The sequence below is a fragment of the Gossypium raimondii genome, chromosome 6, assembly GCF_025698545.1.
Source record: "Gossypium raimondii isolate GPD5lz chromosome 6, ASM2569854v1, whole genome shotgun sequence".
NCBI classification, from domain to species: Eukaryota; Viridiplantae; Streptophyta; class Magnoliopsida; order Malvales; family Malvaceae; genus Gossypium; species Gossypium raimondii.
Window position 1 is genome coordinate 23,378,640 of NC_068570.1, and position 16,754 is coordinate 23,395,393.

Sequence of the window (16,754 nt, forward strand, 5' to 3'; positions counted from 1 at the left end):
TAAAATTTCCAAAATCTCATTTTGAAAATAGTTACCTTTTGAAAACCCGTTTTTTTCTACAACTAGCAGTTTATATCAAACTAAATAAATAAAAACCCCAATTTAAAGTTTATAACTTTAAAGAGGTCTTTTTACATAAAAATACCTAATTTTAGTTACTTATAAATCACAAGCTAAAAACGAAAGTTGATGCGGTTGTGTGGCCATCATCCAGTCCCTCGTAGCACTGACCCGCCTACAACTGGGGATTACCTGTATAGTTAAACAGAGGGGTGAGTTTAGGAAAACTCAATGTGTAATCCCCTAACTAGGAAACAGTCAACTAAACAATAGATAAATGCAGTTTGGGCCTGAGCCCGTTACAGTAACAGTCCAGTTTAGTGTGGGCTTAAGCCCTTTTCTCGTAACAGTAAACGATTGGCCTTGAGCCCATCACAATGCCAGTAATCAGTAGGGCATTTGCCAAATTTCAGCAATAGTATCAGTGGGGCCTTGGCCCATAACGATGAATGAATATCGGTCATGCAAAGAACAAACATGTAATATCATTAATCGATGCGATTCTGATATAAAATCATTAATCTGCAGAATCGCAGCTTAGAAATCCTACCCAATCTAGCCTCTACACACCACTCCGTCCCGCCAAACACACCATGTAGGGATAAAATCGACCCACCCTGGTAGACACCTCAAGATTAGCACCGATTGCGGCACTAAACAGTATTACAGGAAAGCTGCCAGTAAAATAAATGACATATAGCCATCAGTAGGTCCACAGTCGTCTTGGGCGACCCGTGTAACCTTATCAGTACAGTACACTTCCTCCAAATATAACAACCCATCCCCATGCAATATATCGTGACATAATATCATACGTGTATGCAAAATCTCATGTTCAATCATAGTCATACATATCATAGAGCAAATCAGTCATACATAACATAAGGCCATAACAGTCATTTCGTCTCCTAGGGGTATAATAGTCATTTTACCCTAGGGGGTATTTCGATCATTTTACCCTATGGGGGTATTTCAGTCATTTTACCCTATGGGGATATTTTGGTCATTTTACCTTATGAGGGTATTTCAGTCATTTTACCCTATGGGGGTATTTCGGTCATTTTACCTTATGGGAGTATTTTGGTCATTTTACCTATTTTGGGGTCTTAGTGCAGATATCGACATCTCAAAAGGTCCGCAGTCACCTCAAGCGACTCAGGTAACTTAAATGGTCATAACAGTGTAAATGGGCCCCAGGACCATTACACGGCCCAAGTATGCTCACACGCTCGACCCAACGTGGCCCATTACGGCCTAAGCCAATGAAAATGCTCATGGAGGCCTCCACAGTCTATCGCCCATGATTCTACAATTACAGCGGGGTGTTTACACACCTGATTCGATTTGCAAATTCTCTTCGTTGCGAACACTCTTATTCCGAAAATCAATGATCATCGCACCCTTGGTTCCCAGGCAATGTGCCAATCAACCTCGGCCACCACATACACAAAAGTCACCATCTTTATATTAGACTCATACTTGACAAACCATCTCAATTACACCCCACTTACCACTCAATACTATTTCTGAAAAAGTAACAAATGACTCCTTATCATACCATAACCACTTACCAACAACGATAAAATAGATTGCAGATCAGAGATGTAGCGTACCAAGAACTGAGAATCGGTATTAATCTATCAGTATTCAACCAATGGAGAGCACTTGAGGGAGAGGAAGAGAAAAATCGTGCACTCCCAATTGATCAACGAACCATTGCTAAAGCCGAGAGCCATTCGGCAGAGCTTAAAAAAATAAGAAGGGAGAATCGACTAGGAGAGAAAATTGAAAAGAAAAATGGTGAGGGAGGAGAGAAACTGTATTCGGCCAAGGTTGAAAGAAAAGGAATGAAACCTGAATTCTAACTCTCACCAAATCGGCAAAAACCCCAAAACCCAAAAATCCCTCCTCCAATTCGGCTAGACACTCTCCATCCACTTCCTATCCCTTAATTTTCTACTATTATCTCTCCACAACAATAACCTCCCCAAATCCCAATATTCTCTCCTCAAATCTCTCCAAATATCCCTTCTCAATTCTCTCTATGACCAGTTCTAACTCCATTTAGCAGTATTTCAATCCAACTCTACCACCCACACGAATTAGGCAGCAAAATAAATACTCCCTTTTTGATGTGCCACCACTCGAACCTTATACCCCATGTACACTCCACACGCCCCTTACCACTAGACCAACAACTTCTTTGCATCATATTTTAACCATAATAATTTAAGAACCTACTATCTAGATCCAATGATTTTATTCACTGAAAATAAAAGTTTTGCATAAGCCAAGGCTTGAACCCCTGACTTCTCAGACACTTCCAAACACTCCTAAATCACTTAACCACTAAAACAGACATTCATTTATGTCACTTCCTTGCACAACTAAATATTTAGTCTCCTAACTACTCCCTTCTTCAAAACATATTTCTTCTAAGCCCAAAATTCAGGGTGTTATAGAGGGGGGCATGCAAATAATCTTATTTCATTTCGGACCCTTTATGATTCTCACATTCTTGGAAACGATCCTTCTAGATTCAAAAGTCAAAGGGTTCGTGATTTTGAACATTTTTTTGCGAGCAAATGGCCTGATTTAACCATGAATCATTTTGAAGTAATGTTACCTACCATGTTGGACCTACCAGGTAAAGCCAATTGTTGGTACATATCGATTGGATATGTTTTATGGTGGTTTGGTTTGATCATAAGAGTTTGAATTTGTGGACCGAATATATGAAAAATGAAACGGTTGAACATATGTTATTTGGTTGATTATTTTGGTACGAATCTAAATGGTAAATGATGATTATGAATTTGGTATGTTTTGGGTAGATTAAATGGATAGTTAAAAGTGTCAAAATAATGTTAATATTATAATAGGTATACGCATATGTGTGCTTGTAAATTTAGTTTAGATATATGGTTTATTTTGGTAAGCCTAAGATCTTTATAACGGTGTGATCGAATCAATGAACTAGTTTAAGTTATTAAGCTTATTTCTGAGTATATATGTTTGTGAAGTTTGTTATATGATTTGGTATGGAATAATGATAAGCATAATGCACATTCGACCGGGATGTTAACTTATTTTAAAGTATGTTTGTGGCATATGATATGGGACGGAATGGTATGAAATTTTTGTTTCTATTTGGTGATTGAATTTATGACCATTTAGATAGATAACAATATTAGTTAACGATTATAAACAACTAGTTATAAGTAAAATAAATGTGTTTGCTAACGTTAAGATTATGTGTATTTGATTATAAATTTGTCTTGTGATTGCTATAAATAATCATGATTTCTAATGATAAGGTTAGATTAATATTGAATGGTAAAATGGTTGTGTTACTTTTAAGTTTAAATTTAATAGCCGTAATAGGTAATAAGTGAATTGGTTGTGTGAGTGCAAATTTTTTGCATGATAATTAGCATGCAAATGGGTTTATTACGATTGTATTTTGTGCTTTTATTATGGTTTATAGTGATAGGCTAAAATGCACGATTGTATTTAGTTATGGTATATTTGCCACATAAACCCTTATACCTTTCTTTTTAGCTAATTAACTAATAGAAACTAACTTTTGTAGCTTTTATGATTTAATCATTTTCACTTAATTAAGTAAGTGCACATTAAAATTTCTTAACCAAATTTTAATATGACACTAATAAATATTCGTAAATATTAAATAAATAATATTTACTGACTCACTTGTTGGAATTGTGGTCCCAAAACCACTATTTCTGACACCACTAAAAACGAGTTGTTACATTATGTATTCCGAATGAAGTTGAGTTGAAACAGGATATTCCTATGAGAAGCTCATAATAGTGTTTATGCAATGCATCCTAGAAGCAACAAGATGTATAATGATTTAAAACCACACCACTGGTGGTCAGGCATGAAAGGAGACATAATTGAGTTCATATCTAAGTGCTCAATGTGCTAACAAGTGAAAACAGAACATCAAGCGTCTTCTAGACTCTTGCAACCTATTTGAATTATTGAGTGGAAAAGAAAGTGTGTCACTATGGATTTTGTAGTATGACTACCTTTAACACCAAAAAAAGGATTCAATCTGGGTTATTATTGATAGATTGACCAAGTCAACTTACTTTAGACCTATTTAAGTTGACTACTTATTAGAGAATCTGGTTGAACTTTATATTGTAGAGATTGTGAAGTTACATGGTCTGCCATTATCTATTATCTCTCATAGAGATTTGAGATTTACTTCCCGATTTTGGAGCAAATTGCATGAGGATATTGGTACATGCTTGAGCTTTAATGTTGCTTTTCACCTTGAAATGAATGACCAATCAAAGAGAGATAAATATTCTTGAAGATATGTTGAGAAGTTGTGTTATTGAGTTTAAGGATAGTTGGGAAAGATACCTGCCATTGGTTGAATTTGCCTATAATAACAACTGCTATCAGTCTAGCATTCAAATGACACCCTATTAGTCTTTGTACGAGAGGAAGTGTAGGACTCCTCTGTGTTGGACCGAGTTGAGTGAAAATAAGTCACTAGGACCTGAGTTGGTTCAAGAAATTGAGGACAAACTGAGGATGATTTAGGACCATTTGAAAACTGCTTTCGACCATCCAAAGTTTTACACAGGCTTAAAAAGAAAAGATATATAGTGTGGGTGTAACAGCCTAATTTTGACCCTAATCGGAATAGTGGTTTTGGGACCTTAAATTCGAGTCCAAAAAATATTTTAATATTATTTTTTGTCTATTATGTGTGACTTTGCTTGTGTGAAATTTTCTTGTTTTAATTTTATCGTTTAAGTGTTCGATTAAATAAAAGGATTTAATCCCGTAAAATAAAAATTTAAGAGTTAAATTCAAAAGGGTCGAATAGTAGTTGTTCTTTTAATGTGAAGGATTTATGTGGCAAATAGACCATTATTAAAGTTAGTGGGTGGCATTTGACAAAAATGCCCTTAGCATATATGTTAATTATTACCATTAAAGGTTAATTAGGTAAATGAATTATAATGTATATTATAATAAAACAAATGAAAAATGTTAGTGGATTGTTCATCCATCCACCACTAAATATTGAAAGAAAAAGAAAAAGTTGAAGCTTTGTTATATCGGCCTAGGTTTGAGCTTGATTGAGGTATATTTTTAAATCGATTTTTGATAATTTGTACGTTTTTGAGATCGTTGCTTCATGTTCTTCAACACCCATGCTTTAATTTTAGAATTTGATGGTGATTTTGAGATATGTCATTGATGAATGCTTGAGCTTTTTTTTAGTTAATGGTGAAATATGGAAGATATTTGAAAGATTAACATGTTTTGTCTTTGAATTTTTGGTGAAATTGAGTAATTAGGGCTAAATTGTGAAATTAAATTTTTGGGGGACTAAAATGTGAAATAAATGAAATGTGTGGACTTATATGAGTACTAGGAATATTTGGCCCTTGTATAGTGTAGGCAAATTTTGTGTATTTTGTGTTTTATGCAATAGGGACTAAATTGCAAAAAGTGTAAATGTCAGGGGTAAAATGGTAAATTACCCATTTATGTGTTTTTGGACTAAATTGAATGTAATAATATTTAAACCAGCTCATTTTGAATATGTTTAGATCAAGAATCAAAGAAATCAGAGCTAGATCGGGGAAAGCCAAAGTCGTCGACTAATTATCCGGTTTCAATTTTTCACTATCCGAGGTTAGTCTATTAGCTATTTGATGTCATAAAATCAGTATATAAGTATGTGTATGTATTTATTTTTGATGAACTATAATTTAAAGTATATCAGTTGAATAAATTAAAAGTGTGATTGGTTTATATGTTTTTTTTAATGTTCGAACCTAGAGGTTTATACTTATATATGTAATTGAACTTAGCTAAAGTGTGAAGGTATATAAGTATATACATAAATGTTATTGAATTTAGTTGAAGTATAAGAGTTTTATATATATACAAGGTTTGAATTCATACACGTATATACATGTATAAATTATTGATTTAATCAAAGATATGTATATGTATATATGTGTACTTAGGGATTCAAAATATACATAGATATATATGTATAAACCTTTGGACTAGATTTATAAAATGTATGTTATATTTGTGTAAGTAATTTTGATTAAACATGTAAGTATACATGTATATATATATATATATACTTTTGAATCAATTAAGATGTGTCATTATAAAAGTATATGCGGTTTGAGTATATATATGCATACATGTATAAGATTTAGTTTTGAAATTTGTTATTAGATGATATTTGTATATGTTAATTTCGATTATGTATATATATATGTATAATTTTAATATGTTCAAATGTAAAATGTGTATTATTCAAGAATATTTTTAGTTAAATAGTATGATATTTGTAGTAGGATTTGAAGTATAAGGTTATGCATAAATGTGTTCGATGATTTATTGAATTATCAAATTAGATTTGGTGGTTGAGTTTTATATATATATATTCATGTGTTTCAAATATATAAATTATGAGTTTTGAGCTGAATATTTAAGCATGGAATTTATATACCTATATAGTTCGAAAATGAGTAATATTTGGGTGAATTGAGTGTTTGAGCTTGGTGCCTAAAAGGATTATTGTCAATGAGATAATTTAGACTTTACGTCTAGCAGGCTTGATGCCGGTGAAATGTTTCAGACTTTACATCTAGCAAGCTTGATGCCGAGGAAATGTTTCAGACTTTACGTCTAGCAAGCTTGATGCCGGTGAAATATTTCGGACTTTAGGTCTAGCAGGCTAATTGTTGGTGTATTGAATCAGGTTTTAAGCCTAGCAGGCTAAGTGCCGGTGAATCTGTTGAAATTGTGTGAATTGTTCAGATTTATGTTTTTGAAGATGTTGTGCATAAATTCGACATAGGTGGTTGATATATATATACGCATCTGTTAAGTGTAGTTGAAAAGTATATATATATATATATATATATATTTATATGGGTGCATTTGGTATAAGAAACTGATGAGTATTCTTATGTGCAATTGCGAATACATATATGTATAAATATTTGTTTATAAGTAAAAGTTGAATAATAATGCATTCGGTTATATGCATAAATATGAGTTAGGTTAAAAGTTTATGATCGCTATATATATACATGTATAATGAGATATGAAATATGATTTATAAATTTATATATATTCGATTGTATGTGCATGATAAGTACATATATGACTTTGGATATATGTATGTGTTAAATACATGTACACATTTGGTTAAAATATTTGTTAAGCATATGTATATATGCATTTGGCTAATATGTTTAAAGTGTATATACATTTGGTTCTAATATTTTCATGCATATATGTATATATGCATTCGCAATTCATGTTTATAAAGTATATTCATTCGGTTTTAAGTCTTGATAATTATGTATGTATTTGACTATGTGTAATTGTTAACATATATGGTATTTGCAAACTCGTTAAAAGTACAAAAGGAAATTTTATATTCATTTTTTTTACATTTTTGATATGCTATAGACTTACTAAGTTGTAAAAGCTTACTTTGTTTGTTTATGTCTTTCTATTTTAAGACTTAAATATCAAGCTTCAAGCTCGGGGATCGTCAGCAAGTTCATCACTCTATCTATTGTCTCGGTATTGAAATGTTTAAACTTTAACTTATGGCATGTATAGGCTAGACGATATTTTGAAAGTCGTACTTTGATGTATTGTAAATATAATTAATAGCCATACGAATATGACTTATTTTCTTATGGTTTAGATGGATTGAAATTCTAAGTTTTGTTTTAAATGGTTTAAGTAAAATTTTTAAGATTGAAATTCTAAGTTTTGTTTTAAATGGTTTAAGTAAAATTTTTAATTATGCTTACTTATATATATTTAAATTAATATATTTATTGTATTATAATGCATATATTTTGATTTGGAAATAGTTGTTTTAAACCTGTATTTAAACGAATTGCATATAAATGTTAAATTTATTTTTAATGACTGCATTGAGTTGTGTTTCATACAGTAATGTCTCGTAACCCTAATTCAGCGACGGGTACAAGTTAAGGGTGTTACAGTGGGAGACAAAGTATGTTTGATATTATCACTGTAGAAGAAAGTACTTTGATAAGGGTGGAAAGGAAACTTGAGCCCAAGATTCATTAGAACGTATGAATTACTTGAATGTGTTGGGTCGGTAGCGTACTAACTAGCATGACCTCTTAAGTCGTAAAAAATTCACAATGTCTTCCATGTCTCTGTGTTGATGAAGTATAGGTCTAATCCTGCTTGTAACACCTCTAACTTGTCTCTGATGCTATATTAGGGTTATAGAGCGTTACAAAACAAAACAGAACCTTTAACTTTAAATCAGAGCAAATAGTTCAGCTAAAATAAAATTTCAATAATTCATTCAACTCATAACAAATATATACATTTAGGCCTTAACTTGAGCTTTCGGGGCCTAAAATACACTTTAAAAGCAATAAGGGATCAATTCGAATAAATCAAAAAATCTTTGGAAAAACACGAAAAATTTTATAAACAAGGGTCACAGAGCTGTGTGGCCAAGCCGTGTGAGATAGCCCAGACCGTGTGGGTATTTGAAGTAGGCACACATGGTCGTGTCCAAGCCCGTGTGTCTGTCTATGTATATTCGAGAAAAGGGCCACACGATCGTGTTCAAAACTGTTTTGGGAGACACGGCTGTGTGGTAGACCGTGTCTCAGATCGTGTGTAACCTGCACATAAAATTTTTAAGACACACAGAAGTTTGGGTTGGCTGTGTGTGGCACATGGCCATGTGACAGCTACTCCATTTGAAAACCAATATATGCATATAACAAGCTACTCCATTTGTACATACATTCAATGGACGTAAACACACTTCAAACATTCATAAACATACCAATTCAATCAACCTAAATCTTCTAACCAATATGCAATTCAAAGGGACCACATTTCATATCAAAACAAAATCGATTAAGCACAAGCTATAATGCCACGTCTCAATCACAAAACATACGTATAAAAGCTACCTAATGTCAACTATCATCAATCCATTTCACCATTCAAAATAAGCATACCAAAATTACCATTTTCACATAGTTTTTAACATGTACAAGCCAACTATACCATATATGCATATAACCATTTACAAAAGTGACCAAAACACAACAAAAGTATAAATGACATTAACATTATACATGCAATTTATAACTATAGCTCAAATTAACCAAAACTACCAAAGTGATCGCGGGATAGTGTGATAAGTCTCCAACAAAGTTCCAACCGGTCGAGCTTTCGATGATCTACAAAACAACGAAAAACAACTACATAAGCAACGAGTGCTTAGTAAGTATGTATAATAGAATTTAAACCATTAGATAAAAACCAAAAAAATATAGATTCATTCATTGTTAGCCAAATGCCTTTCCTATACACAATAACTCATAGAGTTTGTTGGTGAAACATTGCACTTATAAAATTCACTAAAACATGGCATGAAACATATCAAAGTTTCAACTTCCTCAACCATATTCATCATATACTATGCAATTTCATTTACATTATATTTCACATTTCATCTTCGTATATTTTATTTTTGTAATAGCATAGCTAATAATATATATTTCCATTTCAACATTAATTACATGTTGAACCAAATGAAATAACTTCGGTTAATCAGAAAAATAATCATATCACCATTTCATTTTCTAAACACACTACAATCATAACTAGAAAACATATTTATAGACATACGATACATATAATTATTCCATAGTATTAATAATCATTATCAAACCATACTAATCAAAACGTTCGTCTCATATTCAAACTTATAATAAATTTCACACCGAAGCATGTTACCTGAATAGCGACTGGTTGAATAATGAAATACCGACCTTTTCATTGATATCTTCTTTGTATATCGTCCTTTTCAACATTTTCATTTGATATCCTTTTTGGATATCATCCTTTTCAACCTATTATTAGCACCCGGTGCCTAATGAATAAACCATAAAAAAGTATTTCACTCAGCGCTAGTCGGATAAACCGATGATAGGTGTGTTCTTTACTAGTCGGATAAACATACAACATCTTATGCCAATGTTAGTCGGATAAACCGAAGATAGGTGTGCCCTGCACTAGTTGGATAAACTGACAACATCTTGCGCCCAGTTCTAGGCGAATAAACCGAAGATGTCAAATGTGTGCGCAGCACTAGTCGAATAAACTGACAATGTTTTGCGCCCACCACTAGTCGAAGAAATCGACAAATACATATGTAATTACATAATCCACAATTTCTCATTTCATAATTTAACCATTTGAATATATATAAATATAATTAAAGTATTTAAAATAAATAAATAGACTTCAACTTCAAGGACTACAAACTTACTTCGACTAAAACATTTGTTAAAACGGAGTTGACAATTTTAGTTTTTCCTCGATTTAAAACCAATTGTAGCGTTTTTCATCTAAATAATAATTTTCATTCAATTAATACAATTCCAACACTTAAATAAGCAGTTTTATTCAATTTAGTCCTTCCACCATCATTGTACAAAATTACCCTAACATTTTACCTTTTATGCAATTTAGTCCTTAAACCCAAAACTTGAAATTTCACCATTTTTTAAAGAAAATTATGCTTGCCGAATTTTCTAGGGACTCTCTACGACCCACATTTATCATTTTTTATAAAAGTTTCATGAAATTTTACTATTTAAACAATTTAATCCCTAAACATTAAAATCATCAAAAATCACTTAACAAAATACTTATATCTAGTTTGAAACTTTAATAATCCATCAATTACATTCACAAACACATCAAAATCATTCATGGAAGGTCCCTAAAATTTTAACCATTTAACCAATCAACTCCCGAGCTACTTAGATTAAGTTAATACAAACTCAAAAACATAAAAATAATTAAAAATGAATAAGAATTTCATACCATGCATTCAAAATAAGGCTTGGTTGAAACCTTGCTTCTCCAAAGATGGTGATTATGCTTTGAATAGCAAAATGGGGAAGATGATATTGATTTTGTCTTTTGTTCTTTTACCATTTTAATTTAAATATCAAATTACAAAGTTAACCTTTTAAAACTATTAAAATTACACAAAAACAAACCAATATCATCCACTAACCATAAATATGGTATAATTGCCATCCAAGTGCATTGGTTTACCTTTTCAAAGCTATTTGACCCTTTTAACTAATGGAAATAAACTTTTGTAACATTTATGATTTAGTCCTTTTCATTTAGTCAACTATTTAAATCTTAAAATTTCTTAACCAAATTCTAATATGACATTAATAACACTCTTTAAATTTTTAATAAAATATTTACGACTCGGTTTATAGAAATGAGGTCCCGATACCTCATTTTCTAAAACCACTTGACTTTAATGATTTACTACTTAAACCTAATTTTTCGTTTAAATAGCATAAATTACTAAATAAAATTTTATTATAATACTATATTTGACTCATAAATATTGAATAACAATATTTACGAATTCACTTGTCAGATTTGGGGCCCCGAAATCATTATTTCCAACACCACTAGAAAACGGGTTGTTACACTTCTTATGTTATAACTCCCGAGGAAGTGGAAATTCAACCTGATCTGACACATTTGGAAGAGCTAGTGATAATTTTGGCTTGAGAAACCGAAGAGCTTAGGAGCAAAAGGATTTCGTTAGTAAAAGTGTTATGACACAATCATAAAATTGAAGACGCCTTATAAGAAAGTGAGCAAATAATGAGACAGTAATATCCACAAACTTTTTGACTCAAGGAAATTATGAGGACAAATTTTTTATGAGGAACAGTGGATATCTTGTGTTTGAATTGATTTATTCATGTAACAACCCGTTTTTCAATGGTGATGGAACAGTGGTTTTGGGACCACAAATTTCTATCGCGTCGACTTGTAAATATTATTTATAGAATATTTACGGAGTCATTAAAGTCGTGTTAAAATTTGGTTAAAAATTTTTAATGTTTAGATAACTAATTAGGGTAAAAGGACTAATTTGTATTTAGATGATTAGATAACTTAATTACTAAATAAGGAAGGACCTATGTAGCAATTAGCCCTAATTATTATTCTTGGACAGTAATTGGAATGAAAACGATAAAATAACATGTATTTTAATGGCAAAATAGTAATTAACATTAAAATTAAAATAAAATAATTAGGAAAGATAGCATTTTCTTCTTCATTTCTTCAAATTGATGCCAAAACACCATTGAAAGGGGCTCCAAGCTTCGGTTTCATCTTCCTTGAACATGTGAGCTCAATTCTCACCTATTTCTTGTAATTTTTATGTTTTTAAGATTGTTGCAACTAGGTCCAGCTAGCATGTATCTTCGTTTTTGAATCTGTTAAAAATTTTAGAAGTTTTCATTGATGAATCTTGAATGTTTTTTATGATAATTATGTATTTGAAGCTTTGATTGTGGTATTTGGTTTTTTTGTGAAGTGATTTTTATTAGATTTTTATTTAATTGTTAAAATGTCAAAATTTTAAGGTTTATTGGTGAATAAGAGGTGTTTTGCGGATTTTTTAGAAGCCTTGAATATTCAGCTGTAAATTTTAACCTAATAAAATGGTTAATTTGATGATTTTGTGAAAGTTGTAAAAGTTAGGGGAAATTGTGTAATTTAAAAAATAAAGGGGTGCGAAATGTAAGCTAAAAATTGAGCATTTTATATTTTAGATCAAGACCCTATTGATTTACATGGAAAAGGGAGAATTGTGGAATAGTCCCTGAACTTCTGCAACTATTACAACACAATCCAGGTAAGTTCGTACGGATTTTAATTTAATATCTATATGAATTGTATGATAACATGACATGAAATAGTGGATATAAATTATTCTATTAATGTTGTAAGTTGTTTGGGAAAATGTTGTTGATATCGATACTTGGGCCGGATGAACGCAAGATAGAGTACAACTAAATGATGGCGTGTTATGCGAGGATGAAGTGGAGATTGATGTGGAGAGATTTATATATTTTTTCCTGAGTATATCGAGGTTGTGCATTTGTTGTGAACTCTCATGTTATACTACCCTAATCTGGCGTGTTATGGGGGTGGATGTATAGCCTGCAGGCTAGGCACTTAGTGTCATGGCGTGTTATCGATTAGATTAGCTTTTATGAGCGATTGGCGTGTTATCGAGTGGATTAGCTCTTATGAGCGATTGGCGTGTTTCAGTTGGATTACTTGTGTACTCGTATCGGTAAGTCATTCATCAAGTCGTACATCATTGTATTATAGCCGATTTAATGATTTTGAATGGCATGACATGTATTTGACATTTTGAATTGACCCGTTGTGGACATATATGTTTTCCCGAAAATTATTATTTGAGCTTTGAATTGAGTTATGCAATTCACCTGTTTGACATTGTGGATGACAAGAAACACTTGTTGTTGAATTATTTTTAATTGAATTGTTATATTTACTTTCGTAAGATTCACTACACCAAAACAGGATTTTAGCGGCGTTTTTAGCGGCGTTTTTAGCGGCGTTTAGACAAAAAATGCCACTAAAAATCAAGCATTAGCGGTGCCTTTACAAAAACGCCGCTAAAAATAAGCATTAGCGGCGTTTTCCAAAAAGTGCCGCAAAAAGCCTAAGCCCAACGACACCGTTTTCTGAGTTTTTGGGGCCTTTACCAGTGTTTTTGAAGAAGCGCCGCTAATGCTCTGGCCTTTAGCGGCGTTTTTAAAGAAGCGCCGCTAATGCTCTGGCCTTTAGCGGCGTTTTTGAAGAAGCGCCGCTAATGCTCTAGCCTTTAGCGGCGTTTTTGAAGAAGCGCCGCTAATGCTCTGGCCGTTAGCGGTGTTTTTGAAAAAGCGCCGCTAATGCTCTGGCCGTTAGCGGCGTTTTTGAAGAAGCGCCGCTAATGCTCGGGCCTTTAGAATAAAATCTAAATCCATTTCAATTATCTCATTCTTTGATATATTCTCAAGTAATGTTTCAATTATATTTTTTTATTATAAGTTGAAAAAATTGATATTTCGTTGTATTTATTATATATTGGTCAAATTTACATTTAAATGATAACAAATAATATTGTTTAATACAAAATGTTTTTATTAAAGAGAAGTCCTAACTCCTAACTATTTATTATTATTTTCAATCACGGTTTATTTAAACTACTTTACTAGAAAAATATATTAAATTATGAGTAAAATAAAATATCATAAAACTTAAATTGTTGTGTTGTAAAGAATAAAAATAGAAAAAAATTTAAGAATAATAAATTTTGATAGTTCGATTAAATAAATCAAATAAAGTAATATAAAACACCAAATATGGTGATAAATAATATTATATATTGATAATTTTATTACCAAAATAATTTTATATTTAGTTAATCAAACATGAACACAACAATGACCTAATAGCACCTACTCAAGAGTAAGAACGAAAATGAATGAAAAGGGACAAATGAGGTTGTTACTTGGTCTAATACCCACTAGAAATTAATACTAGCTAGGTTTTTTAGGCTGAGAAAGGGTTATATAGGACAATATTATAAATATTGAAATTTGAATAAAATTTATTAAATATTGAATTTTAGAAAATAATTAAGTGAAGTTGGGATTCAATTTAGCTAGTAGAGTCGGTGGGGTTAGTTAGACGATTTGCTCCTGAAAAGAAAAAGCTGCTTGTTTTTTCTTGATAACAAAAAGTGTTAGCTGGGTCTCGAGTCTAGAGCCGAATGTTGCTTCAGGCGGTATAGTGGTAGTGGTGGACAGGTAGGTCTAATTTATCTGAATAGCCCAATTTCAAAAGAAAGCAAATATCTTATATTTGCAATCATTAATCGAACTACATTGGGTACTTCGTTAGGGTGGGTGAATGGTGAGTGGCGAATGTAAAATGGAGAAATTAAAATACTATTATTTAAAATAATTTTAAAATTTTTTGGGTACATAACTGATTGATTTTTAATTTATATATTAAATAATTTCAAATATAATTATAAAAGATACGATAGTATTAATTTTAAAATATTTAATTTAATTATCATTATAGTTTAGGGTTTAATATATATGGTTTAGAGTGTATATATATGGTTAATTTAGGATTTAGGGTCAGTTTAAAAGTTACAATTTTAAGGTTTATAGATTATGAAATTAGGGATTATGGATTAGGGATTCTGATTTAAGGGTTGTGAATTAAGGTTTATGGGTTAGGGGCTAGGGGGTTAAAGGTTAAGATCAGTTATGGATTTAGGGTTTATGGATTTAGGGGTTAGAGGTTAGGGGTTAGGTTTAGATTAATTAGTGTGTTTTAATTTATAATTAAATAATGTTTAGGGGTTAGGGATTCGAGGTCAGGTTAGGGTTTAGGGATTAGGGATTCAGGATCGGGTTAGGGTTTAGAATTTAGATTAATTAGTGTTTTTTAATTTATATATTGAATAAGGTTTAGGGGTTAATGGTTAGGGGTTTGGGGTTAAGAGTTAGTGATTTAGGGTTTAGAGATTCAAGGTCGGGTTAGGGTTTAAGGTTTAGATTAATTAGTATTTTTTAAATTTATATACTAAATAAGTTCTTATATAATTGTAAAAGAGATAATAATAAATTGTAAAGATTATTAATTTAAAATTGATATGCAATATACAATAATTGAATATAAAAAATTATAAAATATACGAGCTTTGGTGGCGTTTATAGCAAAAGCGCCGCTAATATGTATTAGAATTTTTCAAAACGGTGTCGTTTCATTACAAGAATTTAATTTATTAGTGGCTTTTCTTCTGTAAACGCCGAAAAAAGTAACATTAGCGGTGTTTATGACTAAAAAATATTTAATGTAAACCATTTGATATATTTAAATATTGGATTTAAAAAAATTAATAAAAAATGTAACAAATTGATACGGATAGGTAACTATCTATTTTGGATATATAGGACCAAATTATAACAAATAAAAATAAAATACAAAACTAAAATCATTCCACATCAAACATATAGCAAAATAATTATATTTTAGTTAGGAAGAAATATCTCTAATAAAATGGAGATTAGATCGAAATGAATAATATAAAATCATTATTAAGGTCTCAATCATTAATAGAAATTTGATATGTAAGAGATTAATTACTTACATTGGATAATTCTAACTTAATAATTAATTACGACCATTTAATCATTGTTTTCTTATTAAAATATACGATATTTATTTTGAGAGTACTTAATTTTTCATAAAATTCAATTTATAAAAATAATAATAAATGAAATAAAAATTCAATTTAACTAATAATTTTAATAGACAAAATAAAAGATTTTAGCATAGCAAAAGCAGTGTTATTTTATTCCAAATGAAATAATTTTTTGAATAGCGCGTTTTATAAAAACGCATACAAAAATAATTTTACTTTAAAAAATAACGCCTTTTAGCATAAGCAAAACAAAGGTCGTTTCATTCCAAATAAAATAATTTTTTGCAAATAGAAAAAGTTAAGCAATAGCGGCGCTTTTTTAAAAAACGCCACAAAAAATAATTTTATTTTAAAAAATAGCGCCATTTTATATAGTAAAACAGTGTCGTTTTATTCCAAATAAAATAATTTTTTGTGACATTTTTATAATAAACGTCGCAATAGATAAGCAATAGAGACGTTTTCATAAAAAAAAACGCCACAAAAAATTTTCTTTTAAAAAACTAGCGCCATTTTA